Source organism: Euprymna scolopes, chromosome 27 (genome assembly GCF_053919585.1).
Source record: "Euprymna scolopes isolate OS-2025 chromosome 27, ASM5391958v1, whole genome shotgun sequence".
NCBI classification, from domain to species: Eukaryota; Metazoa; Mollusca; class Cephalopoda; order Sepiida; family Sepiolidae; genus Euprymna; species Euprymna scolopes.
The window spans coordinates 26,775,120-26,795,246 of record NC_136508.1 but is presented as its reverse complement, the minus strand read 5'-3'; the positions used below and the strand labels follow the sequence as shown (position 1 = coordinate 26,795,246).

Sequence of the window (20,127 nt, the reverse complement as noted above, 5' to 3'; positions counted from 1 at the left end):
GATAGGTTGAGAATTGTTCTCTCTCTCTCTCTCGCAACCTTACACACACAACCACACGCAAACATTCTGACTTTTATAGATATAATAGATCGATTATGCTAGATATATTTCCATATGTCTGAATACCCAATATACAAATTTTCAAATCTGTAGGTAAAAGATTTGTTGAATATATAGGTTGAGAATTGTTCTCTCTCTCTCACACACTCACATTCTCACTTTTATAGATATAATGTATAGATTATGCTAGATATATTTCTATATGTCTGAATACCCTATATACAAAGTTTAAAATCCGTAGATAAAAATACGTTGAGTATATAGGTTGAGAATTGTTCTCTCTCTCTCTTACGCACACACACACACACACACACACACACACACACACATTTTCACTTTTATAGATATAATAGATAGATTATGCTAGATATATTTCCATATATCTGAATACCGTATATACAAATTTTCAAATCTGTAGATAAAAAATGTATTGAATATATAGGTTGAGAATTGTTGTCTCTCTCTCTCTCTCTCTCTCTCTCTCTCTCTCTGGCTACCTCACACACACACACATTTTCACTTTTATAGATATAATAGATAGATTATGCTAGATATATTTCCATATGTCTGAATACCCTATATACAAACTTTCAAATCTGTAGATAAAAAATTTGTTGAGTATATAGGTTGAGAATTGTTCTCTCTCTCTCACACGAAACTGTGCGCTCGGCTTCTTCCCCCCCTTCCCACCCCAAATGCTTGGGAAACTGTGCACTGTTTTTGTTGGTTTTACAGGCTGCCTCTCCCCCCCCCCACACACACACAGTTTAACAGTAGTAGGAGGTCAAGAGAAAGAGGGTGAGAGAGAGAGAAGAGTAAGTTGGTGAGAGAGAGAGAAAAGAGAAAGAGGGTGTTGGTTTTATATTTTTATTATCGTCTAATATTTTGAAAGCTGAATTTCTAATAAAATGTGCATCTATAGGAGATAATGCCTGGGAATGTGTTCCCCCCCACAGTTTAACAGTGGTGTGACGTCAAGAGAAAGAGGGTGAGAGAGAGGGAAGAGTAAGTGGGTGAGAGAGAGAAAGAGAGAGAAAAAAAAAGAAAGACGGTGTTGGTTTTATGAAAAAAGTTGTTATTTACAATTGTTCGCATTCTTGGCCTTTTGGTCAAGATCAAAGTGTAGTATCTGTTCTTCAGATGCTGCACTTCTATTTCTTGTTCTCTTTCGGTGGAGGAGAAATCCTCCACGACTGAGACAATTTTTATTTTTGTACCTTTTCTCCACGTTAAAAAACGACCCTGGTGTCTAACTCTGTCCCGTGGGGAGGCATAGTAAATAGGTACAATTGTTCGCCATTAGTGGATGTTGACGTCACGTCACGTGACATGACTAAGCGTTTTTTTTTTTTAGTATGAATAACATTTTTTGTTTTAATTATAAAGTCTACACTTAATTTTATAGAAAATGATGTATATATAATAGAAAAAAAAAATTACTGGTTTTGTTGGATTCAAGTGGATCCCCCCCCTCCAGTTTAAGAGATAGCAGGTCACGTGGTAATATACAAAATGGCTAGCGTAAATATAAAGATCGGTTTTTTTATCGACGAATATTTTGAAAGCTGAATTTTTTTTTATTCCTGTACATTTTTTCCTGATATTTTTCGTTAAAACTCTTGTATAAATACTATTTTTAACCAGTTAAATACGTTGGAGACATTGTCATGGAGTTTAATAATCTCTAGAACAAAGCAGAAGAGAAATTACAAAAGTATCGGTAAAACAAAGTGTTTGTTTACATATGTTCGCCATTACTGGATGTTGACGTCACGTCACGTGACATGACTAAGCGTTTTTGGATTATGTAATATTAACATTAAAATGACAGGTTTTTTGGGGGGCCCCCCCTAGGAGAGAAATGATCAGTTCACCCCCTTTTAATGGTCCGTTTGGTGTGGAATTTCGATATTTGTCATGCGGGTGATCAAGGTTCAATATGATACATAATTTGTCAACTTTGGTTGTGTCTGTCAAAAGTTTGAGCTGACGTCACGTCACGTGACACGTATTGAATAACGTTAAAATGACAGGTTTTTTTGGGGGCCCCCCTAGGAGAAAAACGATCAGTTGACCCCTTTCTACTGGTCCGTTTGACGTGAAATTTCGATATTTGTCATCCGGGTGATCAAGGTGCAATATGATACCAAATTTGTCAACTCTGGTTCCGTCTTTCAAAAGTTTTAGCGTTACAAACAAACATACATACATACATACATACATACATACATACACACCGATTTTTGCCTTTTATATATATAGACTAGCAGGGCTACCCGGCGTTGCTCGGGACCGTATAAACAATGAAAAAACAAAAGCAGATATTGAACATATGTTTGATTCTTAGGGGAGAGGAATCTTTCATCTCTATGTATTATTTGTTTTATCTACCCTAGGACTGATATTGTTCATGTTTTATCCCTAGCATAGGTAATTTACAGCATGTATATGAAATTGTTTTACCTTAGGGAGAAGAGAACAGGTAATATACAACATAATGTGTCTATATTACATCCCTGGCAACGCCTAGAAACCAGCTAGAACATGTATTTCAGTCAATCTTTATTATATCCTGGGCTATGCCGGGAAACCAGCTAATCTCTTTTTAGTGACTTGACCACCAAAATACCTCCCTAAGTGTGTCCTTTCTTTTGAACTTATTAGATATAGGTATCTAGAAATGTGTGTGAAATTTTGTTGAATGCATTGTTCACTATGATTTTCTTATTGTTCTACACAATATCAACTGTAGCGAAATAACACAGTAAACTTAGTGTAGTGTTAGAATAAAGAGCAAAGGAAAAAATTAGAATCATATTTTGTAATTGCAAATCTAAATTTGCTAGCATGTACCAGTATTGGCCAGGTTGTGGAAATTTGGAACTTATAACATATGTAGTGGCCTTTTCCTAGATACCTATTGCTAAAAATTATACTTTCATTTTGTTAGAAAAATCTCTCTTCAGATGCCCTGCATCATTCAAAATAAAAACAAATATTTTTATAATTGTTTCAGTATATTGCTACACAATGTGAAAGTTTTTAACGTTTGTAAAAAAAATCATGAATGTGCTTATATTGCAAAAAAGAAAATATCAGTGCACAGTATTGAAAGTGTTTGAGATTCAAAAGTCTGTAACATTTCTACTAACTTCATAAGATGTCATGTGAGAAACTGAATTGAATATCAAGACATTATCTGAAGCGTTTTTATTTTGGTGTAACATATGTGTTTACAGTGAACCTTAACTTTTAATAAACAGATTGGTATGCAATGACATAGGCTAAGAATCTTTAAAATATATATAAATTGGAAAAATGTGTGAACAAATGAAAAAAAAATGATCCGCTCCACTTGATGACATCAAGCACAGTAATATTTTAGTGAAGAAAATATGAAATTGATGTTCAGTGATTAGTTTGGATGAATGAGAAAATGTAATTGTTTGATGCATAAAAATAACTCAGTTGCTGTATTTGATATTAAGCAGCAAAATATAGTGATTTGAATATTTGGGAAAACATCAAACCAGATTATGTAAAAAGAAAAAAAAAAGATGAAATTAGAAAATATATATTTTATGTTTATGAGTTCTGCCAATCAAAATTTTGTGGCAGAAATTGGGTGATTACCATGCAATTTTATTTTGGTAAAATTCTTAAATTATTAGAATGTTTATTATAATTTCTAATTAGTGACTTGTTATAATCAAAATCCGCCCTAAAGAGTGTCCTTTCTTTTATTAGGTATCAGAGTAGGTATCAAGATTTCTACTTCTATACAAATGTGATATTTCAGATCTGTACATAAAAAATTTGTTGAATATATAGGTTGAGAATTGTTCTGTGTCGCTCTCTCTCACACACACACGCATTCTCACTTTTATAGATATAATAGATAGATTACTCTAGATATATTTCCATATGTCTGAATACCCTATATACAAATTTTCAAATCTGTAGATAAAAAAATTTGTTGAGTATATAGGTTGAAAATTGTTCTCTCTCTCTCTCTCTCACACACACATTCTCAATTTTAGAGATATAATAGATAGATTATGCTAGATATATTTCCATATGTCTGAATACCCTATATACAAATTTTCTAATCTGTAGATCAAATATTTGTTGAATATATAGGTTGAAAATTGTTCTTACTCTCTCTCTCTCTCTCTCTCTGGCTACCTCACACACACATTCTAACTTTTATAGATATAATAGATAGATTATGCTAGATATATTTCCATATGTGTGAATACCCTATATACAAATTTTCTAATTTGTAGATAAAAAATTTGTAGAGTGCATAGGTTGAGAATTGTTCTCTCTATCTCTCACACACACACATTCTAACTTTTAAAGATATAATAGATTATGCTAGATATATTTCGATATTTCTGAATACCCTATATACAAAAATTTGTTGAATGTATAGGTTGAGAACTGTTCTCTCTCTCTCTCTCTCGCTCACACACACACACATTCTCACTTTTATAGATATAATAGAAAGATTATCCTAGATATATTTCTATTTGTATGAATACTCTATATACAAATTTTAAAATCTGTAGATAAAGAATTTGTTGAGTATATGGGTTGAGAATTGTTCTCTCTCTCTCTCTCTCTCTCACACACACACACACATTCTCACTTTTATAGATATAATAGATTATGCTAGATATATTTCCATATGTCTGAATACCCTATATACAAATTTTCAAATCTGTAGATAAAAAATTTGTTGAGTATATAGGTTGAGAATTGTTCTCTCTCTCTCTATCACACACATTCTCACTTTTATAGATATAATAGACAGATTATGCCAGATATATTGAAATATGTCTGAATGCCCAATATACAAATTTTGAAATCTGTAGATAAAAAATTTGTTGTATACATAGGTTGACAATTGTCCTCTCTCTCACACACACACACATTCTCACTTTTATACATATAATAGATAGATTATGCTAGATATATTTCTATATGTCTGAACACCCTATATACAAATGTTCAAATTTGTGGATAAAAAATTTGTTGAATGTATAGGTTGAGAATTTTTCTCTCTCTCTTTTTCTCTCTCTCTCTCTCGCTATCTCACACACACGCATTCTCACTTTTATAGATAAAATAGATAGATTATGCTAGATATATTTCCATATGTCTGAATACCCTATATACAAACTTTCAAATCTGTAGATAAAAAATTTGTTGAATATATAGGTTTAGAATTGTTCTCTCTCTCTCTCTCACACACACATTCTAACTTTTGTAGTTATAATAGATAGATTATGCTAGATATATTTCCATATGTCTGAATACCCTATATACAAATTTTCTAAACTGTAGGTAAAAAATTTGTTGAGTATGTAGGTTAAGAATTGTTCTCTCTCTCTCACACACACACACACACAAGTTCTCACTTTTATAGATATAATAGATAGATTATGCTAGATATATTTCTATATGTCTGCCTACCCTATATACAAATTTCCAAATCTGTGCCCAAAAATGTGTGGAATATATAGGTTGAGAATTGTTCTCTCTCTCTCTCTCTCTCTCACACATATTCTCACTTTTATAGGTTATATAGGTTGAGAATTTTTTGCTCTTTCCATCACTCACATTCACACTTTTATAGATATAATACATAGATTATGCCAGATATATTTACATATGTCTGAATACCCAATATACACATTTTCAAATCTGTAGATAAAAAATTAGTTGAATATATAGGTTGAGAATTGTTCTCTCTCTCTCTCTCTTTCTCTCTCTCTCACACACACATTCTCACTTTTATAGATATAATAGATAGATTATGCTAGATATATTTCCATACGTCTGAATACCCTATATCCAAATTTTCTAATATGTAGATAAAAAATTTGTTGAATATATAGGGTGAGAATTTTCCTTCCTCTCTTTCTCTCTCTCTCTCTTTCTCACACACACACAAGCTGAAAATTGTTCTCTCTCTCTCTCTGACTCTCTCTCTCTCTCTCTCTCACACACACACATGGTCATTTTATAGATATAATAGATAGGTTATGCTAGATATATTTCTATATGTCTGAATACCCTATATACAAATTTTTAAATCTGTAGATAAAAAATTTGTTGAGTATATAGGTTGAGAATTGTTCTTTCTCTCTCTCTCACACACACATTCTCACTTTTATAGATATAATAGATTATGCTAGATATATTTCCAAATGTCTGAATACCCTATATACAAATTTTCAAATCTGTAAAGATAGAATTTGTTGAATATATAGGTTGAGAATTGTTCTCTCTCTCTCTCTCTTTCACACACATTCTCACTTTTATAGATATAATAGATTATGCTAGATATATTTCCTTATGTCTGAATACCCTATATACAAATTATCAAATCTGTAGATACAAAATTTGTTGAGTATATAGGTTGAGAATTGTTCTCTCTCTCTCTCTCACTCACTCACTCACTCACTCACTCACACACACACATTCTACCTTTTATAGATATAATAGATTATGCTAGATATATTTCCATATGTCTGAATACCCTGTATACAAATTTTCAGATCTGTACATAAAAATTAGTTGAATATATAGGTTGAGAATTGTTCTCTCTCTCTCTCTTCTCTCTCTCTCTTTCACACACATTCTCACTTTTCTAGATATAATAGATAGATTATGCTAGATATATTTCCATATGTCTGAATACCCTATATACAAATTTTCTAATCGGTAGATAAAAAATATGTTGAATATATAGGGTGAGAATTGTACTTACTCTCTCTCTCTCTCTCTCTCTCTCTCTCTCTCTCACGCACACATTCTCACTTTTATGGATATAATAGATAGATTATGCTGGATATATTTCCATATGTCTGAATACCCTATATACAAATGGTCAAATCTGTAGATAACAAATTTATTGAATAGATAGGTTGAGAATTGTTCTCTCTCTCTCTCTCGCAACCTTACACACACAACCACACGCAAACATTCTGACTTTTATAGATATAATAGATCGATTATGCTAGATATATTTCCATATGTCTGAATACCCAATATACAAATTTTCAAATCTGTAGGTAAAAAATTTGTTGAATATATAGGTTGAGAATTGTTCTCTCTCTCTCACACACTCACATTCTCACTTTTATAGATATAATGTATAGATTATGCTAGATATATTTCTATATGTCTGAATACCCTATATACAAAGTTTAAAATCCGTAGATAAAAATACGTTGAGTATATAGGTTGAGAATTGTTCTCTCTCTCTCTCTTACGCACACACACACACACACACACACACACACACATTTTCACTTTTATAGATATAATAGATAGATTATGCTAGATATATTTCCATATGTCTGAATACCCTATATTCAAATTTTCAAATCTGTAGATAAAAAATGTATTGAATATATAGGTTGAGAATTGTTGTCTCTCTCTCTCTCTCTCTCTCTCTCTCTCTCTCTGGCTACCTCACACACACACACATTTTCACTTTTATAGATATAATAGATAGATTATGCTAGATATATTTCCATATGTCTGAATACCCTATATACAAACTTTCAAATCTGTAGATAAAAAATTTGTTGAGTATATAGGTTGAGAATTGTTCTCTCTCTCTCACACGAAACTGTGCGCTCGGCTTCTTCCCCCCCTTCCCACCCCAAATGCTTGGGAAACTGTGCACTGTTTTTGTTGGTTTTCAAGCTGCCTCTTCCCCCCCCCCACACACACACAGTTTAACAGTAGTAGGAGGTCAAGAGAAAGAGGGTGAGAGAGAGAGAAGAGTAAGTTGGTGAGAGAGAGAGAAAAGAGAAAGAGGGTGTTGGTTTTATATTTTTATTATCGTCTAATATTTTGAAAGCTGAATTTCTAATAAAATGTGCATCTATAGGAGATAATGCCTGGGAATGTGTTCCCCCCCCCACAGTTTAACAGTGGTGTGACGTCAAGAGAAAGAGGGTGAGAGAGAGGGAAGAGTAAGTGGGTGAGAGAGAGAAAGAGAGAGAAAAAAAAGAAAGACGGTGTTGGTTTTGTGAAAAAAGTTGTTATTTACAATTGTTCGCATTCTTGGCCTTTTGGTCAAGATCAAAGTGTAGTATCTGTTCTTCAGATGCTGCACTTCTATTTCTTGTTCTCTTTCGGTGGAGGAGAAATCCTCCACGACTGAGACAATTTTTATTTTTGTACCTTTTCTCCACGTTAAAAAACGACCCTGGTGTCTAACTCTGTCCCGTGGGGAGGCATAGTAAATAGGTACAATTGTTCGCCATTAGTGGATGTTGACGTCACGTCACGTGACATGACTAAGCGTTTTTTTTTTTTTAGTATGAATAACATTTTTTGTTTTAATTATAAAGTCTACACTTAATTTTATAGAAAATGATGTATATATAATAGAAAAAAAAAGTTACTGGTTTTGTTGGATTCAAGTGGATCCCCCCCCCTCCAGTTTAAGAGATAGCAGGTCACGTGGTAATATACAAAATGGCTAGCGTAAATATAAAGATCGGTTTTTTTATCGACGAATATTTTGAAAGCTGAATTTTTTTTTATTCCTGTACATTTTTTCCTGATATTTTTCGTTAAAACTCTTGTATAAATACTATTTTTAACCAGTTAAATACGTTGGAGACATTGTCATGGAGTTTAATAATCTCTAGAACAAAGCAGAAGAGAAATTACAAAAGTATCGGTAAAACAAAGTGTTTGTTTACATTTGTTCGCCATTACTGGATGTTGACGTCACGTCACGTGACATGACTAAGCGTTTTTGGATTATGTAATATTAACATTAAAATGACAGGTTTTTTTTGGGGCCCCCCTAGGAGAGAAATGATCAGTTCACCCCCTTTTAATGGTCCGTTTGGTGTGGAATTTCGATATTTGTCATGCGGGTGATCAAGGTTCAATATGATACATAATTTGTCAACTTTGGTTGTGTCTGTCAAAAGTTTGAGCTGACGTCACGTCACGTGACACGTATTGAATAACGTTAAAATGACAGGTTTTTTGGGGGGCCCCCCTAGGAGAAAAACGATCAGTTGACCCCTTTCTACTGGTCCGTTTGACGTGAAATTTCGATATTTGTCATCCGGGTGATCAAGGTGCAATATGATACCAAATTTGTCAACTCTGGTTCCGTCTTTCAAAAGTTTTAGCGTTACAAACAAACATACATACATACATACATACATACATACATACACACCGATTTTTGCCTTTTATATATATAGATGGAATTCATATTGAAATGCAATTAATAATAATATGGAATTTGTATTGATATGGAATTTATATTAATATGGAATTCATATTAATATGGTATTTATATTGATATGGAATTTATATTAATATGGAATTCATATTAATATGGAAGTTATATTGATATGGAAGTTATATTGATATGGAATTTATATTGATATATACTTCATAGTAATATTGAATTTATATTGATATTGAATGTATATTGATGTGTAATTTATATTTATATGGAATTTATATTAATATGGAATTCATATAAGTATGGACGTTTTATTGATATGGAATTTGTATTGATATGGAATTTATATTTATATGGAATTTATGTTGATATTGAATTTATAGTAATATTGAATTTATATTGATATTGAATCATTTCAATTAAAGATTAAAAGCTTTTAAGATTTGAATAATAATCGCATTTTATTTAAAGACGTTAGAATTAAAACGCAAACATGAACTTCTATTTATGTTTGTGCGAACTTATTTAAAACATCTCCGGTTTTAACTGTTCTAATAAAACGTGTAGGATACAAGCAAATAATAAGGACATTTTGCTCAGTTCTTTGTTTACATTCATCAGATTGAATACAAATGATATATGAAGGGGCCAATATAAAGAAAACCGAATATCTTATTAGAGGCATTAAATTAAACCAATCCTTGTGTGCTTGTCACCTAAAAAATATGATAACTCAGGGGAAGAAAACTTATAACGATTTGGAGTAAACTGATTTGCCTTATTGCTACGAGACCGTCGACATTAAACGGCATTGGTCACCTAGTTTTTAAACGAGGTGCGTTAGTTAATTGACTTGTAGAAATGTGTATTAACTTAACTGAAGCCACCGTAAATATTGAGTAGATTTAATAAGGCTTACCTTTTCAAAGTAATCAAATAACTGTACCGGCAAATCGAGAATATTTTGTAAAAGAAAGAAAATCGATGGAGTTAGAATGCTAGGTTGACGTATTGGCCCCAAATAAGCTTTTCTTTTGAATGGTGAATCCCCCAAAACGCATATTCCATATCTTCTATGATTATGATCGATTCCTTCGACATATTCTTAAATAAACATAAGTTTTATTTTCGTTTGAATAAAGAAAAATGCAGGAACATAAGATATTGTCTGGGAGTTAATTATGATCAACACATCTTTCATCCACCTATCATTTTATTGCCATTTAATTCAAGGAAATCGCCATAATTGTTCAATCAAATCGACTGATTGCCTGTGTACCGAAAGGAAGTTTAACATGCCATCCCAGAAGTGAATCATTCACAATATATTGCAGTTTGTATTGTACTGAAGAGAATCTACTGTTGATTCTATGAAATTATTTTTAAATAATGGTTCAACTCAAGTTTAAAAATGCAAAATCAATAATGAGGTTCAGTTGGAAAGCAACATATATGTTGAACTCGTTTTCGTCTTAAGAAAGAAACAATTGTTGATTTTAGCTAATTATTATTGCGTAATCAATCGAATTAAAGTTAAACGTGCAGAATTCTAGTATCATGGCTGAATAGCTTCTAAATTTACAGTTGATTTTATCCGATATGCCTTTCTGCTTGTGCGCTAATATAATTCTCAAATTAACTTGTGATGTTTAGTACTATAAATGTGTTAAGTAAACATCGGACTTCTTATTCGAATCGTTTCGATAATCGATGTTCAATACTAATAAGGAAACTTCTATACAACAACCAAGTCATATCACTGGCCGAAACATCAAGTGCCTTCGTCTGGAATTTATAAGCATCACCCTAGCCATTCTAGTACATAGGGAATGACACCACGGTTCTCGTTAAGCAAAGTTTAGCCTAGTCAGTACTTGATGCATGACCAATTTGGGAATTGCCGGCGCTGTATGTAAGAGAGCGTCGATGCCTCTCTGCAAGCTTGGCAAAACTCAACCCGTTCCTTTAGCTTAACCCTAATCCTAACACCGCCATCTTCCCTGGGATATACATTCGGCTAGGGACTGCGTGTGAATTGCATCCTCTCATGGAACTTCGTTTTCTAGAGGAAGCCGTTTAAATCCGCATAAAGTGTGTGCCGTTTCCATACCGAACGGACTCGCACGCGCAGGCAGATATTCTTTCATATAGTCGAAGAGATAGAAATAGAGCATTGCTCGATTTTCCAGTATTTTCATTTTGTTTAAAATTAATATTTTATTAAAACCAGAACTAAAATGCAGAAGTAAAGTACTTTTAACATGTATGTGTAATAAAAGAGTTTATAAGAAAAAAAGCATTAGAAAAACAAATTTTGATGATCAGAAATTTGCTTCAAAGCGCTTATACGAAATAGAGAAATACCGAAGAGAAAAAGCAGAATCCATTCTACCTTGAAAGCAAATTGATGGAATTAGAACTTATGTAGGTGTATAGAAACGCAACGTATATTCGCTGCTAAATTCTGAAGTAAATATGATTTGTCTACCTCGTGGAAGAATATAATACAAATTAATTAATTATTTAATGGTGTCTGTGACGTACAGAGCTCAAGTAGAATAGAGGCTAATGAAGATATCCTTTCCTCGTCCCTGAGGGGCACAGTTTCCAGTGATCATGTAGATACAGGGAAACACTAGAAGCAGAACGTATTACTTTGCAATTAGGATCACATTTCGAGTCAGATATTCAGATTGAATTATTGTGTTGGCAGTAATATAATCTTCTCCAATTTATACTGCATCACGGAATTAAAAGCGATTTAATTATGGGGATTAGAAAAGAGACATAATTTGAAATTAATCAAGTTAGAAAGGAAACGGACTGATAATTGCTTAATAAATGCTTCGGTCGTTTGTCACTTGATCTTTCTTTTTGTTGATCTACGAAATATCAATGCAGTAGAAATTATACACCGTTATAAACGAAACAATTAATATGTTTCAGTTATTTAGCCTTATGGATGAAAGCAATTGGAGTGAAATTGTTGTGCTAAGAATAGCATAGAAATAAAGGTAAATTGGTTTATCGATATTCTTATAACGTTTCTGAATTTTGGAGATGACGATTTATTATTGGTATTTTTTTTTTGATTCTTCGAACTACTGCTCTCACCTTAAGTGTTATTTTCATAATGTTCCGGTCCATGTAATTATACAATATTTTTTTAATGTATCTTTTCAAGTCCGAGAATCTTTCTTTCGAACTGCAATTTTTTCAGCCTCACTCGACCGCCATCGACTCCATAGTTATCAAGCAGCTATTTAATGCTTTTGAAGAGGTGCATGATTATTCCAAATATATTCACACCAAGGGCAGGTATACGGGTATCAATTTCAATTGATAAAAGCAGTAATAAGTGAAAACACCTCTTGAATTATAGACACAATTTAAGTAAAAATTATAGAAATTACTTTCGCTAAGGGTTAATACGAAAAAACGGCGTAAAGTTCAAGAAATAAATTAAGTAATTCTTGGAAGTAAAACCAATTTTGCAATAAGCTTTTATCAGAGTTGCCTCTGAGTTAAATATATAATAATAAGACAGTAAGTCTTACTCATTCGAATAAAAAGGGAAAAATAATTATACACACACGCGCACACACACACACATCCATATATATATATATATATATATATATATATATATGCGAAAAATCATTATATATATAATGATCTCCCCCATTTCTCTCTCTATATATGTATATACTTATATATATATATATATATATATATATATATATATATATATATATATATACATATATATGTGCATTTATAATGATCTTTCCCCTTTGTTTGAATGAGTAAAACTTAGTGCGTTGCTTAAATTATAATGGATTTTACAATATTTTTATGGATAAAAATATGTTTTCTACGAAGAATAAAAGCAATACGTTTCTGTTTTTGTTTACAACATCCTGAAAATATTGTATATCATTTTTTCACACACATATTACTATATATATATATATATATATATATTTATATATATATATATATATATATATATATATATATATATATATATATATATATATATAGTAATTTATAAAATATATATGGCGATTAAGCTAAAATGAATATTCGGCATTTAATCCACTCTAGGATTCGTCAGGCGTACGCGCGAATTCTGGAGTTGTTTATTGTTTTTATATGGTCCTTTTCTGTTGAGTGTTTTATCTAGCCAATCTAGTATCCACCGTGCCCCTCCCTGTCAGCCAATGGCCATGCATTTTATCGAACAAAGGATCTGTTTTAAAAGTAGGTTAGTGGTTTAAGGCAGGCATTTCTTTCTTTTTTTATTTATATAAATATACATATGTGTACAGACATATATGCACATATATACATATATATACATACATATATGTCTGATCGTTTATGTATATTCATGTTTATTTAATTTATTTATTTGTTCATTTTCTATTGTTTTTGTTAGTTTTTTAACTAATTATTATAAGAAGTAGTTATAAATGAAGTAGTTATATATATATATATGTATATATATATATATACATATATATATATATATATACTTTACATTTGTGTTTTTATAAAATGTAATGTGTTGCTACGCAGTCATGTGCACGTTCCGGTCATTAAGTTTACAATTAGTAGAGGTTCTCTTAGGCTGTACAGCTCATACTTTCTCTCTTTCGGTATTGAGAGCTCTTGTATAAAACTCGTTATACTTCATTGGTTTCTTTACTTCTGGAAAAAAAACAACCTAATGTATATATATATATATATATATATATATATATATATATATATATATATATATATATATATATATATATATATGTGTGTGTGTGTGTGTGTGTGTGTGCGTGTGCATATACATCTTAATATATTTATATATAGATAAATACATTATATAAATCCCCTATTTATTCAAATGTTATAGCTGTTTAATTACATGAAATTAAATAGTGTACTCTATAAAAGAAATGTGTGACATATCTTTTATAAATACAAACAATTTAACATGATCGCAACATTAGGAGATGATAAGCCGTCGAACAAATTGTGTTTCCTCATCATGCTACTTAATAAATGGTTGTTTCCAACAGAGAGAACCGATCCGTATATATATATATATATATATATATATATATATATATATATATATATATATATATATATGCGTATGTATATATATATATATATATATATATATATATATATATATATACATAAATATAATCTAGCGGCACTGATACAACGAAACAGGACTGTATGTCGATGACTACAAATATATATACAAATTTATATATATATATATATATATATATATATATATATATATATGACGTATTTTTCGAAAATAAACAGTTTGAATCTGTTTGAAATTTATAAATATATTTCGAAGTGAAATTTTACCATCAGGATTTCTTTCTATTTTTTTTTTTTTGCATGTGGGTGTCAAAGCAGAGAATCAGTTAGTAGAATTCTTTTCGTTGTTTTTTCACGGTAGTATTTTCAAATGTCAGAGCGGTGCATTAGTAACGCAGTATTAACTTTATGGGGGTGTGCTCCCTGATAGAAGCATTGCTTGAGTTGGAATAAAATAAAACACGGATAAGTATAAAGTTTAAAGCCCAAAACAACGCATTATTATAAACAGATATATATATATATATATATATGTATATATATATGTATATATGTATATATATCTATATCTGTATATATATATACACACACACACACATATATATATATATATATATATATATAGTCATCCACATACAGTACTGTTTCGCTGTTTCACAGCTCATCAGTGCGGCTATATATATATATATATATATATATATATATATATATACAGTGCCACGCAGAAGTATTGGATACATTACATTCTTCTTCATAACTTAAATTAGGGCTCAAGATTTTACCTAAAGTTTGGTCCGTATATTCCTATTACTATTCTAACTAATATTTTGGGTAGTAATTACAAAATTAAAGTTTAGAAAGTTTATATTCAAGGAAAAATATAAATCAACTAATGCAAAGTATTGGATATATAGATGTAGAATTTTGTTGCATAGCCTTATTGCGTCAACAGCTTCCAATCGTTTTCTATAGTTGCACACATGTTTTTGCAAAGTATTTTGCGCCCTTCTTCTTTGCAGAACTGTTCTACTTGGTGAATAGTTTGTGAATTGATCTTGTGAATATTGATTATCAATATTTTGCACACATTTTCAATTGGGTTGAGGTCTTAAGGCTGACTGGGCCAAATAAGAACGTCAATTCCGTTATTTATAAGCCATCCTTTGGTTAGTTTGGCAGTATATTTGGGATCATTTCCCTGCTGAAACACGAAATTGCTATTATGCCCCAAGAATCAGCAGATTTCTGGAGATTTTTCTCCAAAATCTCCCTGTACATACGTCCAATCATTCTACTATTGATGATTTCTAGTTAACCACTAACTTTGGATGAAAAACACTCCCATACTATAATCGAACCACCGCCGAACATTACCGTAGGGATGGTATTCTTTTTGTTAAAGGCGGTGCCATTTTTATACCATACATGGGTTGCTGTTTTTCTACAAAAAATTTCGATTTTCGTTTCGTCTGACCAGATTACCTTGTTCCAAAATTCTTGGGGTTGTTTCCTATATATTTTACATAATTCAAACGTTATCGGACATGTTGAAGCTTCAATAATGTAACTTTTCGTGGGGGCTTTGATACAAAACCTGCATGATTTAGAACTCTACTGATTGTATCCTTGCTCGCATTAATCCCAGCTTCTCTGAATTTGGTTTGAATTTCACCAGGAGTAAGAAAAGGGGATTTGTACCTTTCTACTTACCCAGCTTGATTTTTTTTCGCTTAATTTCCTTGGCCGACCACATCTCAGAATATTTGCAACAGCTTCACCAGAGTTCCCTTGATATTATTCGATACTCTTTTCCTTCTTTATACGTATCAATGATTTTTTGACGAATGTCTATTGACAACTCTTTAGTTTTAGGCAATTTCATGAATGAACTGGTTGACTTTGAAGAACTGAGCCCAAACTGGAAGTATTTTATTAAATGATTTTAATATAAATCTCTCTGATTAATCAGTGATAAATCGTTTGCATTATTGCAACACGCTAAGCTAAAGTCATTTAAATTTATTTCAGATTTTTTTTTAAAAGTGCATCCGATACTTTTGCCTTTGTTAATTCATATTTTCCTTAAATATAAACTTTATAAACTTTGATTTTGTAATTACTCTTCCAAATATAATTAAGAATAGTAAGAGGAATATACTGATAAATTTCAGGTAAAATTTTGAACCCTAATTAAAGTTATGAAGAAAACGTAATGTATCTAATACTTTTGTGTTGCACTATATATATATATATATATATATATATATATATATATATATATATATATATATATATATACGTCTCGATTTCTACATGCGTTTTTATCCATATCTTTAAAAAGGTTTCCTTTATTTTCAACTAACAGTTCAGTCTGGATTTGCTCGGGCCTATGTACTGTTCATAACTTGCCCTACATCTGAATAGACTTCATGCAAGATTCCAAATGTTGAGACCAAAATTTGTCTGAGTAATTTTTCGTAGAGACCGCAGATGTCTATTTTTTAAAACTGTGAATCTAGTTTTTACCTCTTAACTTTAATTATTTTGGTGAAAAATCAAATAGTAAGTTTGGCCCATGTCCAAGTTACCTACATCTAAAATTTCAAGTCTCTAGACCGAAAATTGTCAGAGAAATTTAGTACAATTTACAAAGTTCAACTCTTTCGACTTTGACCTTTTGGCAGCCACATTTTCGCCCCAAATTTAAATGCTTGCCGCATGTCTGAATACCTGTTATGTACAAATTTCAAATGTTTGGAGCTAAAATTGGTGGAGTAATTTGCTAGACACTGCAAAAGTCGAATCTTTTGAACTTTGATCCATTGGCAGGTAAAATTGTCGACCCAGATCGATTAAAGAGTTTGCACTGGACACATTTCATGTTTAAAGTCACATTTTTAGACCAGAAATTTGCTGAGTAATTAGGTAGAGACCAAAGGGTTATTTTTTTATTTGATCCAATTTTGACACTTTAACATTTATATTTAGGGTTCTAATCAAATCTAAAAGTATTAACAATGTACAAGTAACCTACATCTAACATTTCAAGTATTTAGACAAAAAAATTAGCGGAAGAGTTTGGTAGCGTTTTCAAAAGTGAAATCGTTGAACAGCAACATTTCTGGCTGACACCAATTAAAAATATTTTTCCAAATCTAAATACTCGTTATATCAACTCTCGAGTCTTTACACCATAAGATTGCAGTTATTTGGAAGGGATATGTACACAGACACACACACAAACAGCTCCCCACACACATGTCTACTTTTATAGATATACAGCAGTTCAGCCCGGCTTTGCTCGGAGCCTATGTTATGTACATATGCATATATTAAAAATGTGCATATGTACGTTAATGCCCTTCTATATAATAGACATGATTAACTACTATAGAGAAAAATTAGAAGAGGTAAATTCTTTAAAACTTTTACCCAAATTTTGACCCCTTAACTTTTATTGCTTTGGACTAAAATTGAATTAAAATGTTTGTTCCATGTCCAGGTAATCTACATCTAAATTTTTAAGTGTTCAGACACTAAATAAGGGGAAGATTTGGCAAAGTCTGCAAAAGTTAACCATCTTAACCTTGACTTTTTGGCAGCAAAACTTTCGCCGGGAAACCGATTAGAAGGCTTTTTTTTCTTTTTTTTTACACAGTGATCACCACTTATCAAGGTCCGGAAGCCACTCAGGGATAAGGGTTATTGCAAATACATTACGTTACTGTGGAGATTTGATGAAGTGTTTACTTAAGGGGGCGGTTCATTAGGAATTTGTAAACGTTGGACTTTAAGACATCCAAGTTGTAGTCCGGTGGAGAGCAGGCAGACGGAACAGAGTTCCACAGGCGTGCAATTCTAAGAAAGAAGCTTTGTTCATGGAATCTGCGTTTTGATTTAGGCACAGATATAGAGTGGGGGAAATTTTTCACAGTGGCTTCAGCTAGACGGGTGTTTTTCGTGAAAGATTGGCGAGGGGGGACCAGAGATTGGAGTTAAGACGAGCACCTGTCATGGAAATCACGATAAAACAAGGATAGGCTTGCAACGTCTCTTCTGTGGGAGAGAAGTTGCAGGGTAGAGAAAAGGGCACCCCCCACTAAGCCACGAAGTATATTTCGTACTATGTCAAGGCAGGATAGGCTGCTTTTGGCAGCTCCTGCCCAGATGTGGCAACAGTATTCCATCCTTGGACGTTGCTAAATGTCTGAGTACACTTTATCTAAAATTTCAAACGTTTAAACGCAAAATAGGCTAAAGAGTTTGCTAAAGTCTGCAAATGTAATATCTTTGGACCTTTGACCAATTGGCAGCAAAATTTTCTGAAAAAAAAAATTAAAACGTTTGTCTTATGTCTGAATACACCTCATGTACAATTTCAAATATTTGACCAAAAGCTATTTAGTAGTGACCCCAGAATGCATTTATTTAACTTTGACCTCAATTTTTACCCTTAGTCGTTTTTGCTTTGGGCTCAAATAAAATTTTGAAGTTTTATCTATGTCCAAAAAACTTCAGACCCAAAATTATCGGAGGATTTTGATAGAGTTCTCAAAGTCAAATCGTTAAATTTGACCCATTAACAGCAAAATTTCTGACTGAAAACCGATAAAAAATGTTTTTCAAATCTCAATACCCCTTATGTCAAATTTCGAGTGTGTATACTGAACATTGATAGAGTTAGTGTGTAAGGAAATATACACAGACAGACACACACAGAGACATTTTCACTTTTATAGGTATACTAGCAGGTCCCCGTGCTTTGCACGGGCTCTATAGACTGTTCATACCGTTATGTGAATATGTATATATTTAAAAGTGTGAATATGTACGGTTATGCCTTTCTATATAATAGGCTTCATTATCTACGATAGAGAAAGTTGGCAGAGACTGCAGACGTCAATTTTTTTTTAACTTTGGCGCCTTAAAATTTATTGTTTTGGGTTTAAATTAAATTAAGACGTCTCGCCCATTTCCAAAATTTCAAGCGTTTCGACCCAAAATGGGCGGAAGACTTTGATAGAGTCTTCAAATGTTAACTCTGTAGACTTTGACCTCCTGGAAGTCAAATGCTCGCTCAAAAACTGATGAGAAAGTTCGCTGCATGTCTGAGTAGCTTGTATGTAAAATTACAAATGTTTCGATCAAAAATTGGCTTAAGAGTTTGCTAAACACCGCAAAAGTAAAATTGTCTGAACTTTGAGCCATTGGAATTCAAATTTTCAGCATCAAAAATGATTAAAACGCTTGCTCTATGGCTCAATAACATTTATGTAAAATTTTAAATGTTTAGACCAAGAATTGACTGAGCAATTTAGTAGAGAACGCAGAGATCAATTTTTTTTTTTTAAATTGACTTCTATTTTTTTTTAAATATTCCTTTACATTTATTGTCTTAGGCTCAAATCAAATTATAAAGTTAGATCCATGCCCAAGGAATCTACACAACAATTTAAAGTGGTTAGATCAAAAATTATCGGAGGAGTTTTGTAGAGTTCTCAAAGGTAAATCGTTGAACTTTTACATGTATGTCTGCATATACATTGTTTACATATATGTGTGCATGTGCGTATGTGTATGTATGTTTATGTGTAGAAATGTATATATATATATGGTTGTATGTGTGCGTATTTGCGCGTGCGTTGGCGTATATATTAACACTTAACTACCTAAAAACAACTCATCGTCAACTGAAATGAACATGTCGACTT

General features: G+C 31.9%; 2 pseudogenes; both read left to right on the top strand.

Moving 5' to 3' along the window:
- The first annotated feature begins 1,148 nt into the window (after nt 1-1,148).
- Nucleotides 1,149-1,282, top strand: LOC145249184 (U2 spliceosomal RNA; annotated as a pseudogene).
- A 6,854-nt stretch (nt 1,283-8,136) lies between these two features.
- On the top strand, nt 8,137-8,270 carry LOC145249182 (U2 spliceosomal RNA; annotated as a pseudogene).
- The last annotated feature ends 11,857 nt before the right edge of the window (nt 8,271-20,127 follow it).